Source organism: Ailuropoda melanoleuca, chromosome 11 (genome assembly GCF_002007445.2).
Source record: "Ailuropoda melanoleuca isolate Jingjing chromosome 11, ASM200744v2, whole genome shotgun sequence".
Taxonomy (NCBI): Eukaryota; Metazoa; Chordata; class Mammalia; order Carnivora; family Ursidae; genus Ailuropoda; species Ailuropoda melanoleuca.
The window spans coordinates 69378712-69392639 of NC_048228.1; the positions used below are offsets into that span (position 1 = coordinate 69378712).

General features: G+C 46.1%; 1 protein-coding gene across 4 annotated transcripts in view; it reads left to right on the forward strand.

Annotated features, from left to right (window-relative positions):
• Nucleotides 1–13928, forward strand: part of LNX1 (ligand of numb-protein X 1) — a 383575-nt gene that overhangs the window by 266503 nt on the left and 103144 nt on the right. For all 4 annotated transcript variants that reach the window (XM_034671796.1, XM_034671797.1, XM_034671799.1 and 1 more), the window contains one exon: nt 1618–1746. The gene's annotated coding sequence lies outside the window, so the exon portion shown is untranslated. The remainder of the gene's footprint in view (nt 1–1617; nt 1747–13928) is intronic.

The window sequence follows — 13928 nt, forward strand, 5'->3', positions numbered from 1 at the left end:
TTTCTATTGCATGAAAACGTGAATGGGGATTTTTTTTTTTTTTTAAGCTTTTCATTCTCTTCAAAGTACACCCAGATCCCAGGTGGGGAAGGTGGTATAGAGCCGTCTGGGACGGCTGGGGGAAAGGAGTCAGCTCTCCTCCTAGTGAGGTATCCAGAGCGGGCCCTGCACCCCGTGCCCTTGACTACAATTTCTCCTCCTTCCTCCCTGGTCATTTTAGAAGGTATTGGATGACTGGCTGCGCCCAAAGGTGAGGCCAAGAGAACAGAATCAAGACCTCCTTCCTTCCCTCTTCTCCCCCTCCCCATCTCATTGAGTCCCCTCCCTCCACCCCTCCCCCACCCAAGACGCCAACCTACCCACCCACGCACCCACCAAAACCCGCTGAAGCAGTACAACGTTAGAACGCGTGGGACAAAAGGGTTTCCTGGATCAGAAGAGGGACACAGAATAGGGGGGCGGCAGGTATAGGAATATCCACATTTTTTTTTTCTTCAAGGGAAAAAAAAACGTGTCTCTGGGCGAGCAGGCCATCTCCCGGGAGGGAGAACCCACAATTTCCCCAGGTAGCACATTCCAGAGAATGAATGAATGGTCGGGAGATGCTGGACGGGGACCACGGAAATACACAGCATTTAAATACAATGAAGGGAGTTGTTTACAATCCTCTGGAAGATGCCAAAGGGTTTAAGAGTCAGTCATAATAGCTCCCAGCTGCTGAGCTCTGGCCTTACCGACTTTTCCTGCGGGAAGAGCTGAAGCAGCGCCGTGACTTGTCCAGGGTCACGCACCACGCTTGGGACAGAAATAATTCTGACTCCTTCTTCCTGGCTGTAACTCAGCAGACAAAGCCACCTTATTACTGTACGATCATTCAAATCTGAATCATTTAAAATTGCTCCTAATTGCAGGCTTAGAGGGAACTGTCAGCGCCATGTGACTAACTGCCCCGCAAGCCGTGGAAGGAACAGCCGGAGTTTTACAAACTCCTCAATATGGAATTAAAACGCTGTCCTCCCACCCGATTGGGGGGGGCAGTAGGGGAAAAAGTATTTGAAAACTCGACCTTGAAACTGCCAGCCAGTATCCTGTTTAGATTTTTAAAAAATTAATAAATTTGAAACATCACCTCCAATTTTTAATATCGGAACAGAGAAGCACTTGGCATTCAAAGGGATGCCATTCAGAGCGGCATTTGAGGGGAGCTCTCCAATATTTTCCAAGCAGTCGATCGATCTTCACACTCCTTTTTCTTACACCCCCCAAACGCTGTCTTCATGTTTAAATTTCCTTTTTAACTCTTTTATAGGCAGCTATCTGGGAGGAGGGGGCTGCCAAAGCCACCTGGCTTGTAGGTTCAGATCTGTCCACGGGGCTGGACACGTGCTGTGCTCAGGAAAGAAAGTAAATTCCAACGGGCAAATTGCTCTAACTGATTCATTTGTCCACACAGAGACGCCACCTACCTGTTCGCAGGTATTCAGGTAAATGACAGGTGGGCGGGACCTATACTGACTCTTTCAACAGCTAAGGTCCCAGAAATGTTTTATCTATGAGGCTCCTGTGATGTCACACGTTTCCTGCTCTCGACCAACCAATGCCCTCCTCCTTCCTTAGGCACCTGTGCACCAAGGTCTGAGCCTGGTCACTGCTCCGGCAGCCCCAGGAGCCGCTGGATTCACCCACAAGGCATGGGAACTTTGGGGCTGTGGCTGCCTTGAGAGCCCCGGACACACACTGGAAAAGGTGAGTTGAAACCCTCCATTTTTCTCTTTTGGCATTTAGACCCCTGGCCCCTAAGGGATCTGAATGAGGAATTTGAATGAGAAAATAAAAACTGAATGGCTTAGCCCGGGTGTTTTTCCCACAGGAAGAAGCCCTTTTGAGAGGGAAGAGCAGAGACATGCCTTTGACATTTGGTTGCACAGGAAAATTCTCCCAGGCCAGATATTTAATCCTTTTTGTTTCTCTTAATCATTAAGCCAGCCTCTGCTTGTCTGGGAAGTTGATCTGATTTTTTTTTTTAACCCTGGAGTGGAGTACAGTGGAGACTTTTTTGAAACTGAAAGGTCCAGACCTGTTCAGCCCGTTTCATGGGGGTTGGGAGGCCAGTGCTGAATGAATTCAGAGTTGCCTTATTTTTGCCTCCTTTGCCTTATTTGGCCTTACTTCTCTGCGTTTGTCTCATCAGAGCCAATTTCCATCTGAATCTGTGAGATGACCTTGCATTTCCCCCCCCAGAAGTCTGGTCCTCAGACGGGTAACTTCTGCTGCCCTCCTCGGAAGCCTTGCTCTCATTTTCTTCTCTCCTTCTTCCCTGAAAAAGTCTACTGTTTTCTTTGTTCTTTGTTGACACTCTTAAAAACCACTTTGCAGTTCGGATTAGAACTGTTTACATCCAGACCTGGACCTGCTGACCTTTGGTTAAAGTAAAGATTATTTCCTCCGTGCTTCACAAGAATGAATGTAACTTCGGGTCTGATTTTTTTTTTTTCAATTCTTCCACTTTTTTTTTTTTTCTCTTTTAATAGCAAATATACTGAAGAGATTGTTCTGCCAGGACCTGACTCTTTTTTTTTTTTGAAGTAATTTTACCTCTAGGATCCATTTGTGTTTTCTTAATCCTGATCCCCCAGCCTGTAGTTACTTCTGTTCTTGACAGCCCAAGAGCCACACTCTACAGCCAGCATGGTCGTTAGAGAAAGGAAAATAAACCCAGTCCCCTGCTGGGATGAGCTGGAAACCGTGGAGGGAGAAATGAACCAGCCAGGGGACATTTCAATCTGGATTCCCTCCTCGGTTACTTTTCTGAGATGGCAGTTCGCAAACATCTTTGCAAAGGAATAGCCTGTTAGGAGTTACACTCACATTCATCCACCCAGAAATTCAAGGTGCATGTCAACAAGGAAAAATTAACACAAGCTGGGAAAAGTTTTGTCTCAGACCGGTGCTTCTCACCACTGGGAATCTGCCCTGGCCGTGTTGCCAATTTCTCTCCCCCTCCTTGGAGGCTTGTAGTGTTCTCTCCCTGACCTTTGTCTGTTCTTTTCCCCCGAGTGGTGTGTTTGGATGGTGGCTATGAAACTGTCCTTTACTAGTTTTCTCACTCGATTCAGAGCTTTGTCAGCAGAAGAAAGAAAAAGATCTCTTCGATCCTGAATCTTTCTGGAGAGAAATGTGTCTTTAAAGTCACGAACCTCTCCACAAGGAGCATTCCCTCTGGATTACCACTGTCTGTTAGCTCTTTGCACAGTAGCGAAGTTAGGATCAAATATATCATTTCATCACTGTATGTCAGGGTCCCTCGTTACTAAAGGAACAAAGCCGTGGATGCTGTGCCCCCAGATAGAAGGAAAGAAATTACAGAGACTGGAACCCAGAGTCAGGTTCTGTGGAATGTGCTTGGTCTCTTGGATGATTTACACCCAAGTCGTGTCCAAAGGGCTGAAAGACCCACGGTGGTTCCCTGCCTGTAGTAACTTCACCTCTTGGTTCAAGCGGCAATAAATAGGGCCTGGTTGGAAAACATACAACATCTTCCATTTACATTCACGAGCAAGTTACTCAACCTCTCAGACCCTCAGTGTCTTCCTCAGTGAAACAGGAGACAGTCCCTATGATACGGAGTGATCATGAGAGGTAAATGAGGTAGCATGTTGAGAGCATCAGGTGACCAGTGGCTGGGGCTACATGGGTGCCAAAGAAAGGCGCCGTCGTTCTTGAAGGAGTTTTCCTGTGTGCTTGGCAGAGATGGTCTGACCCTACCGAGATAAAAGATCTTCTGTGGTTGTCATCATTAGGAACCCTGATAGTTCTTGTGATGGTTATTAATTGTACATAATTAACTCCAATGTGAACAGTTTAGAGAACGAAAACAGGCAGGAGGCAGGAGGACGCTTAAACTATGTCACACAAGCCAGGCAGATTGGTCTCTGCCAGGTCCCAGACCTGCGTAGGAGCTGCTGGCCGCTGCTGTTCCTCCTGCCGTTCCTGCCGTGAAGCTCTCAGGCCACAGCAGACCCGCTGAATGTGGGAAATGTCCCACAATGTCCCGTTGTCCTTTGCTGTAATTTGACTTGGCAGGCGGCCCTTTCTGCTTTCAACTGTGCTCTCTCTCCAGGGCAGACGGGGTGCTTGGTTTCCTCCAATCTTGCAGATAAACAACCTTGGCCGCAGCCTGGTGAGCGGCCGCGCCAAGTCACCAGGACGAGGAGGAGGCTGGGAGCCCGCACTGCACTAGGGAAGGGGGCCTGTGGCTTCTTTAGAGACGATTGCCTCCCTCATGGACTGTCCTGTGCCGTTGGATGACCTTGAGTCATTGCATAAGAGCAGAAGTGTTCCCAGGCTCCTCTAAGTCTCACCCTACCCGGAAAAGCTAAGGCAAGTTTTCATCATTCACGAGCAGATTGAGGAAAGGGGTTCGTAACCTCGACCCTACTACTGTGTGCTTAGGGGGTCCTGGGGAAGAACCTCAGCCTCCCCGCCCATCAGTTTCCTTATTTATTCACTTTTTCCCAAAAGAGGGATGCTATAGCGGTGTGCACGCCCAGCCTGGTCCTCTAGCAGAAGCTAGGCAGGCTGCAGACCGAGGTGAGTAAGTCGGACTGCCTGCAGGGGAGTGGACGATGCCTCACTAGGAAATACTGGTCTTACTGAGCTCGCAGTGGAGCAGTGCTACTGCTTTAGACTAGCGGTTTGGCCTCTGCCATCAGATTGCCTGGGTTCAAAAGCCAGCGCTCCCTTATGCTAGCAGTGTGACCTGTAGAGGTGATTGAACCCTGCTTTACCTCAGCTGTAAAGTAGGCTTATTATGAGGAGGAAATGAGTGAAACGTCTAAAGTGCTTAGAATATGACTGGGTACAATGCGAGCTCTTGCTAGTAGTATTTTTTTTGAAGGAGGGTAGAATCAGACAGATCTGGGGTTGAGACCCGGTTCCGCCATGTAATCGACATAAGTCTCTTAGTGCCTCTTTGTCTCACTTGGCGTCATCTGCAAAGTGGATGACTTCCCAAACCCCGTGCCGTTCTGAGGAATCCCTGGAATGGTTTCATGTAAAGTGCCTGGTATATGATAGAGCGGGTGCTCAATAAAGGGTAATCCTTGTTAGATTAGTACAGGCATAGCTCTTGTTACGTGCGGGCATACTTGGCCTGATGGCATTTTGCAGACACTGCATTTTTTACAAACTGAAGAGTTGTGGCAAGCCTGCCTCCAGCATGTCTGTCAATGCCATTTCCCCAACAGCGTTTGTTCCTTCATGTCGCTGTGTCACATTTTGGCAATCCTCACGGTATTTCAAACTTTTCATTACTTTTGTATGTGTTACGGTGATCTGTGCTCAGTGATTATGACTCACTGGAAGCTCAGAGGATGGTTAGCATTTTTTAGCAATAGGGGATTTTTAAATTAGGTATGTACATCACTTGTTTAGACATAATGCTATGGCACACTTAATAGACTACAGTAGCGTGTTAACTTTTTTTTTTTTTTTAGATTTTATTTATTTATTTGACAGAGAGAGAGACAGCCAGTGAGAGAGGGAACACAAGCAGGAGGAGTGGGAGAGGAAGAAGTAGGCTCCCAGCAGAGGAGCCTGATGTGGGGCTCGATCCCATAACACCGGGATCATGCCCTGAGCCGAAGCCAGACACTTAACANAGTGGGAGAGGAAGAAGCAGGCTCATAGCAGAGGAGACTGATGTGGGGCTCGATCCCATAACACCGGGATCATGCCCTGAGCCGAAGCCAGACACTTAACGACTGTGCCACGCAGGCGCCCCCAGTAGCGTGTAAACTTTTATACACACCGGGGAACCAAAACAGTCACCCGACTCACTTGATTATNCAGGCGCCCCCAGTAGCGTGTAAACTTTTATACACACCGGGGAACCAAAACAGTCACCCGACTCACTTGAAACTTAGCCGCTTTCTTGCGATACCCGCTTTATTGGGGTGGTCTGGAACTGACCCCAAACTGTCTCCGAGGTGAACCTGTAGCAGAAACAATTATCCTATCGGTTACTGTTCGACTTCTCAGGTCATGCTACAGTTTGGACATAGTAATGATGGAAACAGTAGTCAGTGGAGGGCCAAAGACTCTTTGAGAAAAACAGATTTCCCGAAAGGCCCCCAAAGGTTTAGAAAGAAAACCTGTTAACAAGGATGATCTCGTTTATCTCAGAGCTCCAGGGTAGGGTAGCTGCCCGGCGAAAGGCCCGGGCTTCTGCAGACCTGTGGCAGGAGGATTCTGTGATATAAATAAACAGTGGATTCTCCCAGAGTCACGATCCCCAGCCTCCTGCCTTCCAGTGTCTCCCTTTTGGATGTGAATTCCTCAGTTGGAGTGGAAAAAATAGGGTCTGCTGCTGGGATTCTGACGACTTGGAAGGCCGTTCTTGTAAGAGGCTGCCAAGAGAGGACATACGAGGGAGGCTCTGAAATGTGTCCTCCTCATCGCCTCAGTATTCATGGACCTCCTGGCGGTGACACATAACTATTCCTGATATTTATGTGCTGGCATCACATAGACTCACTTTTATGTGGGCGGCACATTTATGGTCCTCTGACAGTGCCTCCAAACTATCAAGGGCTTTTCAAAACTATTTGGAAGGAAGACTACATCTCTCTTTCTGGGTTAATGGGATTTAGCCATCTGTGATCCCCAAAGAATAAGGGTTAACATGAAAACCAGACAAGTTGTTTAGTATAAAAACTGCACTTAGCTGAAATCAGAAACCAAGAATGTCAGTTGCCTCCTGTAAACCCCTGACACTCACCATTTCCTCTTATCTCATTTTGTTCTAAGTGGACAAAGACACCACAGTGACCTATTGCTTCGTTACAGGGCAACGCCTCTCAGATCAATATAAGAAAGAACTTTCTAAGAATGAGAGCTGTCCAAAAATCCAGTAGATTGCTTTTTGGGGTATTGACTTTCCTGTCACTGAAAGTGATTGGTTTTTGGTATAGTTGGTATATTTATTTGGTATATTTGTATGTGCCTGGTATGTACTGCTGAATGAATGAATGAATGCCAATTTGTGTTTCTTAAGTGACACATATTCATCTGTAAAAGGGACGTTATATTGATCTCATAGCAGTATTATAATGACTAAATGAGAAAATACATGTAAAGTACCCAGCACAGTATCTTGCACCTAGTGAATTACTCATTAAATAGTAATAATTATTATGTTTTATTTTCCATTCTCTTCTGAAAAGGAGGAGGAAGAAGAGATTCCTGCTTCAGGTAGGGATGGTAGACAAGATGAACTCCAAATTTGAGATTTACAGTTTTTAAGAGAATCTCTTCATTTCTATTCTTTTCATCCCCGCCCTTCTTCCTCTGCCTTTCTAGAAGAATCTCTTCCCCTTCCTGTTGGGAACCATGCTCTTTGATATGGTAGACGGACTAGTGAACTAGCACTACCACGGCAGCAGTTTCTGGCCCAATTCACCGGGGACGTTGCTGCTGCTTTTTTACATCACTCATTTGTGCCTTGGAATGTGTGGATTTAAATTCCACCATTATTTTCCAGTGACTTATTTGCTTCTTACGTTTGATGCATTTGTCACAGGCACACGAAAGACTTCACCAACAGCAGAGTGGAAACTCTCCAAGAATTTTCTTTAATAGCCTCTTGGCACAGTGCATGGCAACAGCACATGCATGATGGTGAGGCGTAAATATGTCATTGCCACCTGGGAGATGATTTGCATAACTTGCCTATGACTGCTTTTGTCGGTCACATGGCCGTCTTTGAAGAGAACGCTGCATGTTTATGTTCCTGCGTGCTCACATTAATACGTGAGTCACCTAGTGTTTTCAAACTCCTCATTCGGTAATCTGGTTAGATGTGTATTATGTTCTCTACAACACACACACACTCAGCTAGTCTAGCTGTAGTCTTTTGCCCCCGGGGGTCCCTAGCAAACTTGGCTTACCAGTCGTCGCTGAAAACATCGTATTCTAACTTAGTAATGGAATAAAAGAAAATCATTACATTTTTACATGAGGGCAGAACTGCCTCCTTAAGAACAGGGCGGTCTAAGTGGCTGCCATTCCCAACATAGTTTCCATATCCTATGTTGAGAGGGGCTGGTGTGGCTCACTGGGGATGTTTACCCCATTCCTGGGGGAATGCCCCTGAAAATACACAGCCTTCTGTGTTAGTTTCCCAAGACTGCTGTAACAAATCACCATAAACCGGGTGGCTTAAAACAACAAAAGTTATTCTCTCCCATTTCTGGAGGCCAGAAGTTTGAAGTCAAGGTATTAGCAGGACCTCACTTCCTCAAAATGCTGCAGGAGAGAATCCTTCCTTGCCTCTTCCAGCTTCTGGTGCCTCCGGGGATTCCTAGGCCTGTGGCTACATCACTCCAACCTTGGCCTCTGTCTTCCTGTCACCTTCTCCTACGTGTGTGTGTTCTCCTCTTCTGTGTCTTATGAAGACACTTACAGGATTTAAGGTAAATTAGATAATCCAGCATGACCTCATCTCAAGATCCTTTATTCATCTTCAAAGACCTTTTTTCTAATAAGGTCACATTCACAGGTTCTGGGGATTAGGACAGGGCAAGATATTTTAGGGGGCCAACATTCTGCCTGCTACGCCCCCCCGCCAACTGACACTCACACATGTAGGCTACTCCCACTACTTATAGAGAGATTCCTTGTCCACGTGGAGGCTGGAATATTGGTCAAAATTGGGAAAGGGAGCTATAATCAGCAGCCTTCACCACTACCATCACGTATTTCTATGTTCAAGGCACAATAGTAAGTGTCTTATGATCTGAAGACCTATTGAGTTTTTTCAGTCCGTAGTGTGGTGTATCTACAAAAGCAAGTCAGTAAAGGCCGTCTTGCGTTGCTTTTTTTCTTTTTTTTTAAAGATTTTATTTATTTATTTGACAGAGAGAGAGACAGCCAGCGAGAGAGGGAACACAAGCAAGGGGGAGTGGGAGAGGAAGAAGCAGGCTCCCAGTGGAGGAGCCTGATGTGGGGCTCGATCCCAGAATGCCAGGATCACGCCCTGAGCCGAAGGCAGATGTTTAACGACTGCACCACCCAGGCGCCCCCGTCTTGCATTGCTTTAAAAGACAAGTAGTATCTTGGTTAAGGAAGCAACCAATCCACTGAACCATCAAACCACAATTGGATAAGTGTCCACTTCTGGGTGCCATGTTTTTGAAGGGAACTTAACAAACTAGAGAACATCCTGGGTAGACCCTTTACTACCACCTCAACTACCAAGGAAGACAACTGGAAGAACCAGAGACAAAAAGACAAGACAAGAGAGAGACCACCAATTCTCTCTTTAATTTGGAGCGGGGGCGGGGGGGCTTGTCATGTTTTGAGGGAGCAAACGTGATCTATGTCACACTGAAAGGTCAAAGTAACAAAAGGAAAGCATTCAGCTGTTGGAAAACTAACGAGCTCCCCATCTTTGTAGGTGTTTCAAGCAGAAGCTGGTGGGCCATCCTGTAGGGCTGTTGTGAAGAGAATCCCTACATTTGGGGAGAACCTAAGATTCTTACCCAACTCAAAATCCTGTGATTTCTTAATAAATCATTTTAGAATCTCAAATACAAGTCATCATGTGACCAAACACTAGTGTGCATATTTCTCTTCCTTGACTGGGGGATTTGCTCAGGTTCTTTCCCTACCTTAATTTCTTCCCACTTGTCCGAATACCATTAATCTTTGATGATCTGCTCTGAGGCCCAACTATTTCATGAGCTTTCCTGACCATTCTGGGTTACCTCTTCTCCTCCAAATCCTGTCCCTGGCTCTGGCTCCTATTTGGCGGAATGGGGATAGGTGGGTCATATTCCTTGCCATACTTATTGTGTATTTTTTTTGCAGTGCTTTAACATTTTTTTCCTATATGTAAGCTCCATTGTTTGAATTAGACTTAAGCTCACTGAAAATAAAATTGAATTCCCTATGGGAGCTCCCACAGATTTTAAGACAAATGCCAGATTTGACATAGGTGATCAATGAACACATATAGAATTAAAACAGCAGAAACATTGAGAATTCAAATTTCTTCTTTCACCTTGTCTTTCCCTCTATAAAATCTGGTTATCTGTTTAAAAAAAAAAAATTCCTCATTCTGTTTCTCAGCCTTGGGTGGAAGAATATCAGCCTGCTTTTCCATGCTTCTCCTCTGACATTAGCACTTCCCAAGATCCTATGGCTAGTACGTGCGTGAACAGAGCCCTTGGTCAACGCAAAATACTCTGTCTTCATATTGTTGTTGGCAGGGGGTCAGCTCCATTCCACCATGTTGGTAGACCAGGAGATGGAAAGACATTTTTTTTCTGGGACAGAGGTCTTACAAGCAAACCCAAGTAGGAAAGGGGTGCCATGATACGCAGGTGAAAGGCAGTAAATCTTCAGTCAAGAGAGGCAAAGATCCTCTCCAAGCAGCTTGTGAAAGATCTTCCGTGGGCTACTAAAACTTTTATCTGATCCACTTGCCACTTGGGACTCTTTTCACTTAAGCACTTCCCTTGTTCTTCCCACTTTCAGTCTGTGTTCTCGGTTGTTGACTCCAGACATTGTCTCCTTTTAGTTCAATTCTCCATTAATTTCCTGAAGGTATTGTGACCTCTCTAAAGACCATTTAGATGTATTTTTTTCTGTCCCTTCTAGTGTTGGCAACACTATGCAGGCTAGTGTCATTCACAGACGCAATGAGTGAATTGCTTGCTCCCTCTCGGAGATCAGGGATTTAAATATGAAGTAGGATCAGAGCTAACCCTGACCTTTGCACCTGCCTTCTTTGTATTCTCTCTCCTTTGCCTCTGGCAATGCAGTTGGCACCCCTGCCTCCTCAGCCCCCATTTCAAACCCTCTTGGTTAAAAGACAGTTTTTAACCCATGTGTGGCAATTTTTATTCAGGTCACTAAAGCACTTAATTCCTCCCTATTACTGATGGGTCTAGAAGCTAAGGAATATTCCACAGAGCATTGTCTACCCTTTTATGTCCCTTAGTCCACAGTTGGTATTTATAAAAATTGATGGCACATTATTGGTACCTCCAACTTTCATACAATTTATCTATAATTTAAAATGTACTTATAAATTTATTTCGTTTGATAGAGAAAAATAGAGCTTGCCCTAACTTTGGCAATCACTCCCCCCCACCCCATAATCTAATTTAGGAGTTCCTGCCAGGCCAGGCAGTGGGTAGACAAACACTCCAGTTGATCATTATTTTGGAAAGAGGAATGAGGCCACCAGTGTGAAGAATTTCCCAGCACTATTCTATTCGATTCCTGCAGGAGTGTGTTTTCAGTCTTCACGGTCCGGGACGGTGTTCCTGACTGAGTGGGATCTCTGCACAGAGGCGGGGCCTCCATGACCAGTTTGAACCCAATTCTGCCACCCTTCTGCCCTGTGTAGCTTTGTCCAAATTTCAAAGAATCATCAAGTACCAAAAACCTCAGGCCTGGCTTCTTGAAGATTAAAGTTCCCTCAGAAACCCTCTAGCATAGGGGTTCTTCGTGTGTATGTGTTTATGTGAAACAGCGGGGCTGGTGGAAGGGATTAGGAGATTTTGAACAACATTAAGTAAGTCCGCAGAACTTCGGAAGCAACCCGGCTCCAGCGGGCCCCACGCTGCTTACACGGTCACGGAGTCCCAGCTGCAGGGAATGTTTGTCACTTAATGGACACACTCTCCAAACAACGCTCTTTCGGGATCCAATCATCTCGTGCTCGGCTTGGGGCCTGGCTTTAGATGACACTTCTCTCCTCTCCCGTGAAGCCAGTTCTTCCTCCGGCTTATGAGCCCTTCGGCGACCTGCTCACCTAACGGGCCAGTGACTAGGGCCCCTCCTCAGACACTTTCCTTTTCCAGCCCTCGTGCAGCTTTTTGTCTTTGTCTTTTTTTTCTTTTTTTTTGAGGAACATCCAGACCTGCGGGACTTCTGGTTCATCTCATTGGTCTCCCGTCGGCTGCCCGTGGCCTCACTTTTTTCACTTTTTCATTTGTTAGGGATGTCAGTGCGTGTTAATCGATGTTTGTGCTCTGGATGAAAAAAAAAGATCTCTGATTTGCCATGTGTTTACATGGTTTCCATTTCTCTTTTCTCCTGTTGCTCAGTTTGTCAGTACATTTTAGAACAGCAAGGGTTTTCAAAATACAGGAACGCTTACAGACACGTGGGAGAGTCCAGAGGCCCAAATACCACTCATTCTTGGGATCGGTTATACACTGCGGATTCTAATACTCAACTGTTCAGCCACTGAGGAATTTCTGTTTCGATAAATCCGCCTAATGCCACTAAATATCTTTGCATTTTCTAAACTGTGTTCCTAGCTGCTACTTTTCTACTTTATTACCCTTGATTTTTTTCCCCCTCTGTGCTCAAGAATTGCTAATAGCGTTCCCCAGGCCTCAGGGCAACATCTGGCTCAGAGCAGGCCAGGACTGCAGTGACAGCGGCGGACTGAGAAAGCACACACCGTCCTAGCTCTGCGTGAAGTCAGTGCATTTCACTCTGTCCTCGAGTTTGGGGGTGCATTCTACCCCACTAACTATAGGAGGGACACTGAATAATTGGGGAGTGTGCAGAGGAGAGTGGTCAGTCTCACAGAGTATATGGAAACTGGAGGGAATGCCAGAGAGCCTAAGGCTGCTGGACCTGGAGGCTGGGGGTGGGAAATTGGGTGTCTTCCAATAATTAAAGGACTTAAGGAATTTGACATATTCTTTTTTTCTTTTTTGAATGTGACATATTCTGAATAGCTCCTAGGAGAATACTGGCACCCTCGGAGGGGGTAGGTGAGTTCTAGAGAAGGAAATTTTTGTTCTGTCTACAGACTGTTCCTCCAAGTAGAGCTCTCCAAAGCAGGATGGTCTATTTTAGAATAGGCCATCTAAAAGTGGTAAANGAAAAAAAAAAAAAAAAAAAAAAAAAAGTGGTAAAAGGCTGTTTCGTGTAGGGACCTTCCCTCAAGGTCCCTTTCAACACAAAGAGTCTATGGCTCAATGTTTCGTCTTTGTCAAGGTCTAAGTCCCAATGCGGGCCACACTGCCATTGACTGTGTGGATGAATTCTTTTTAATAATGTGACATCCCATTACTGCTGTTGTGAAACTGTGACTCACCCAGCCATTCGGGAGGAGCTGTGGAGTCAAGCCTTGTCCTTGCAGGAGGAGGAAAATGTGAAATTGTCAGGGCAGCCTGCCAAACGATATGTTTATCCGTTGTCTTTCCAGCACAGTGCATGGTTTATCCTGGGGTAACCATTTTCTGCAAAGCCAGTGCACATTTAAAGGAGAATGAGCGGGGCACAAGCACACCAGGGACCCCATCATTCTGGTCGGTTATGTCACGCAAACCTTTTCCCACTTCCAAATGGGTTATATCCCAAAGGCTGTTCTTAAGACTCTTGGATTCTTAGTGCAGGTGACAAGACACATAGGACCTCTGACGACCTTGCAGACGGTCCGGACTCACTGTTGGCTCTGGAATGTGTCTTTGTTGTCAGCCAGAGAAGTTTAGAATTTGAAAGTTAAGTAGAAGACCTTCTGTACAAATCCTAGGTGCAACCGTAAACTGGCAGAAAGGAAGCAGGGATTAAGGACCTAGATGGAGACTTTTATTTTTCTGGGCACTTCTCACCACTACATTGGTGGACTGCGTGTACCTCTCAAAGCGCCTTGGACTTCTATTGCACCCCAAATCACAGGAGAAGCAAGAAAGATCATTCCTAAACCACAGTAGGTTTCTACGAAGGAAGTGTCCGATTTTCAGCCTCGTGCCCCAGACACACACCCAAGGAGGGAACTGACTTCCATTCTTTCTCCAAACTGCAAGAAAGCCATGTTGCAGCTCTGTCTCCTTACCTCTGCCAGGGCCAGAAGTGCTGAGGGCTGGCACACTGAGGGACATGAGTGCACCCAAAGCTGG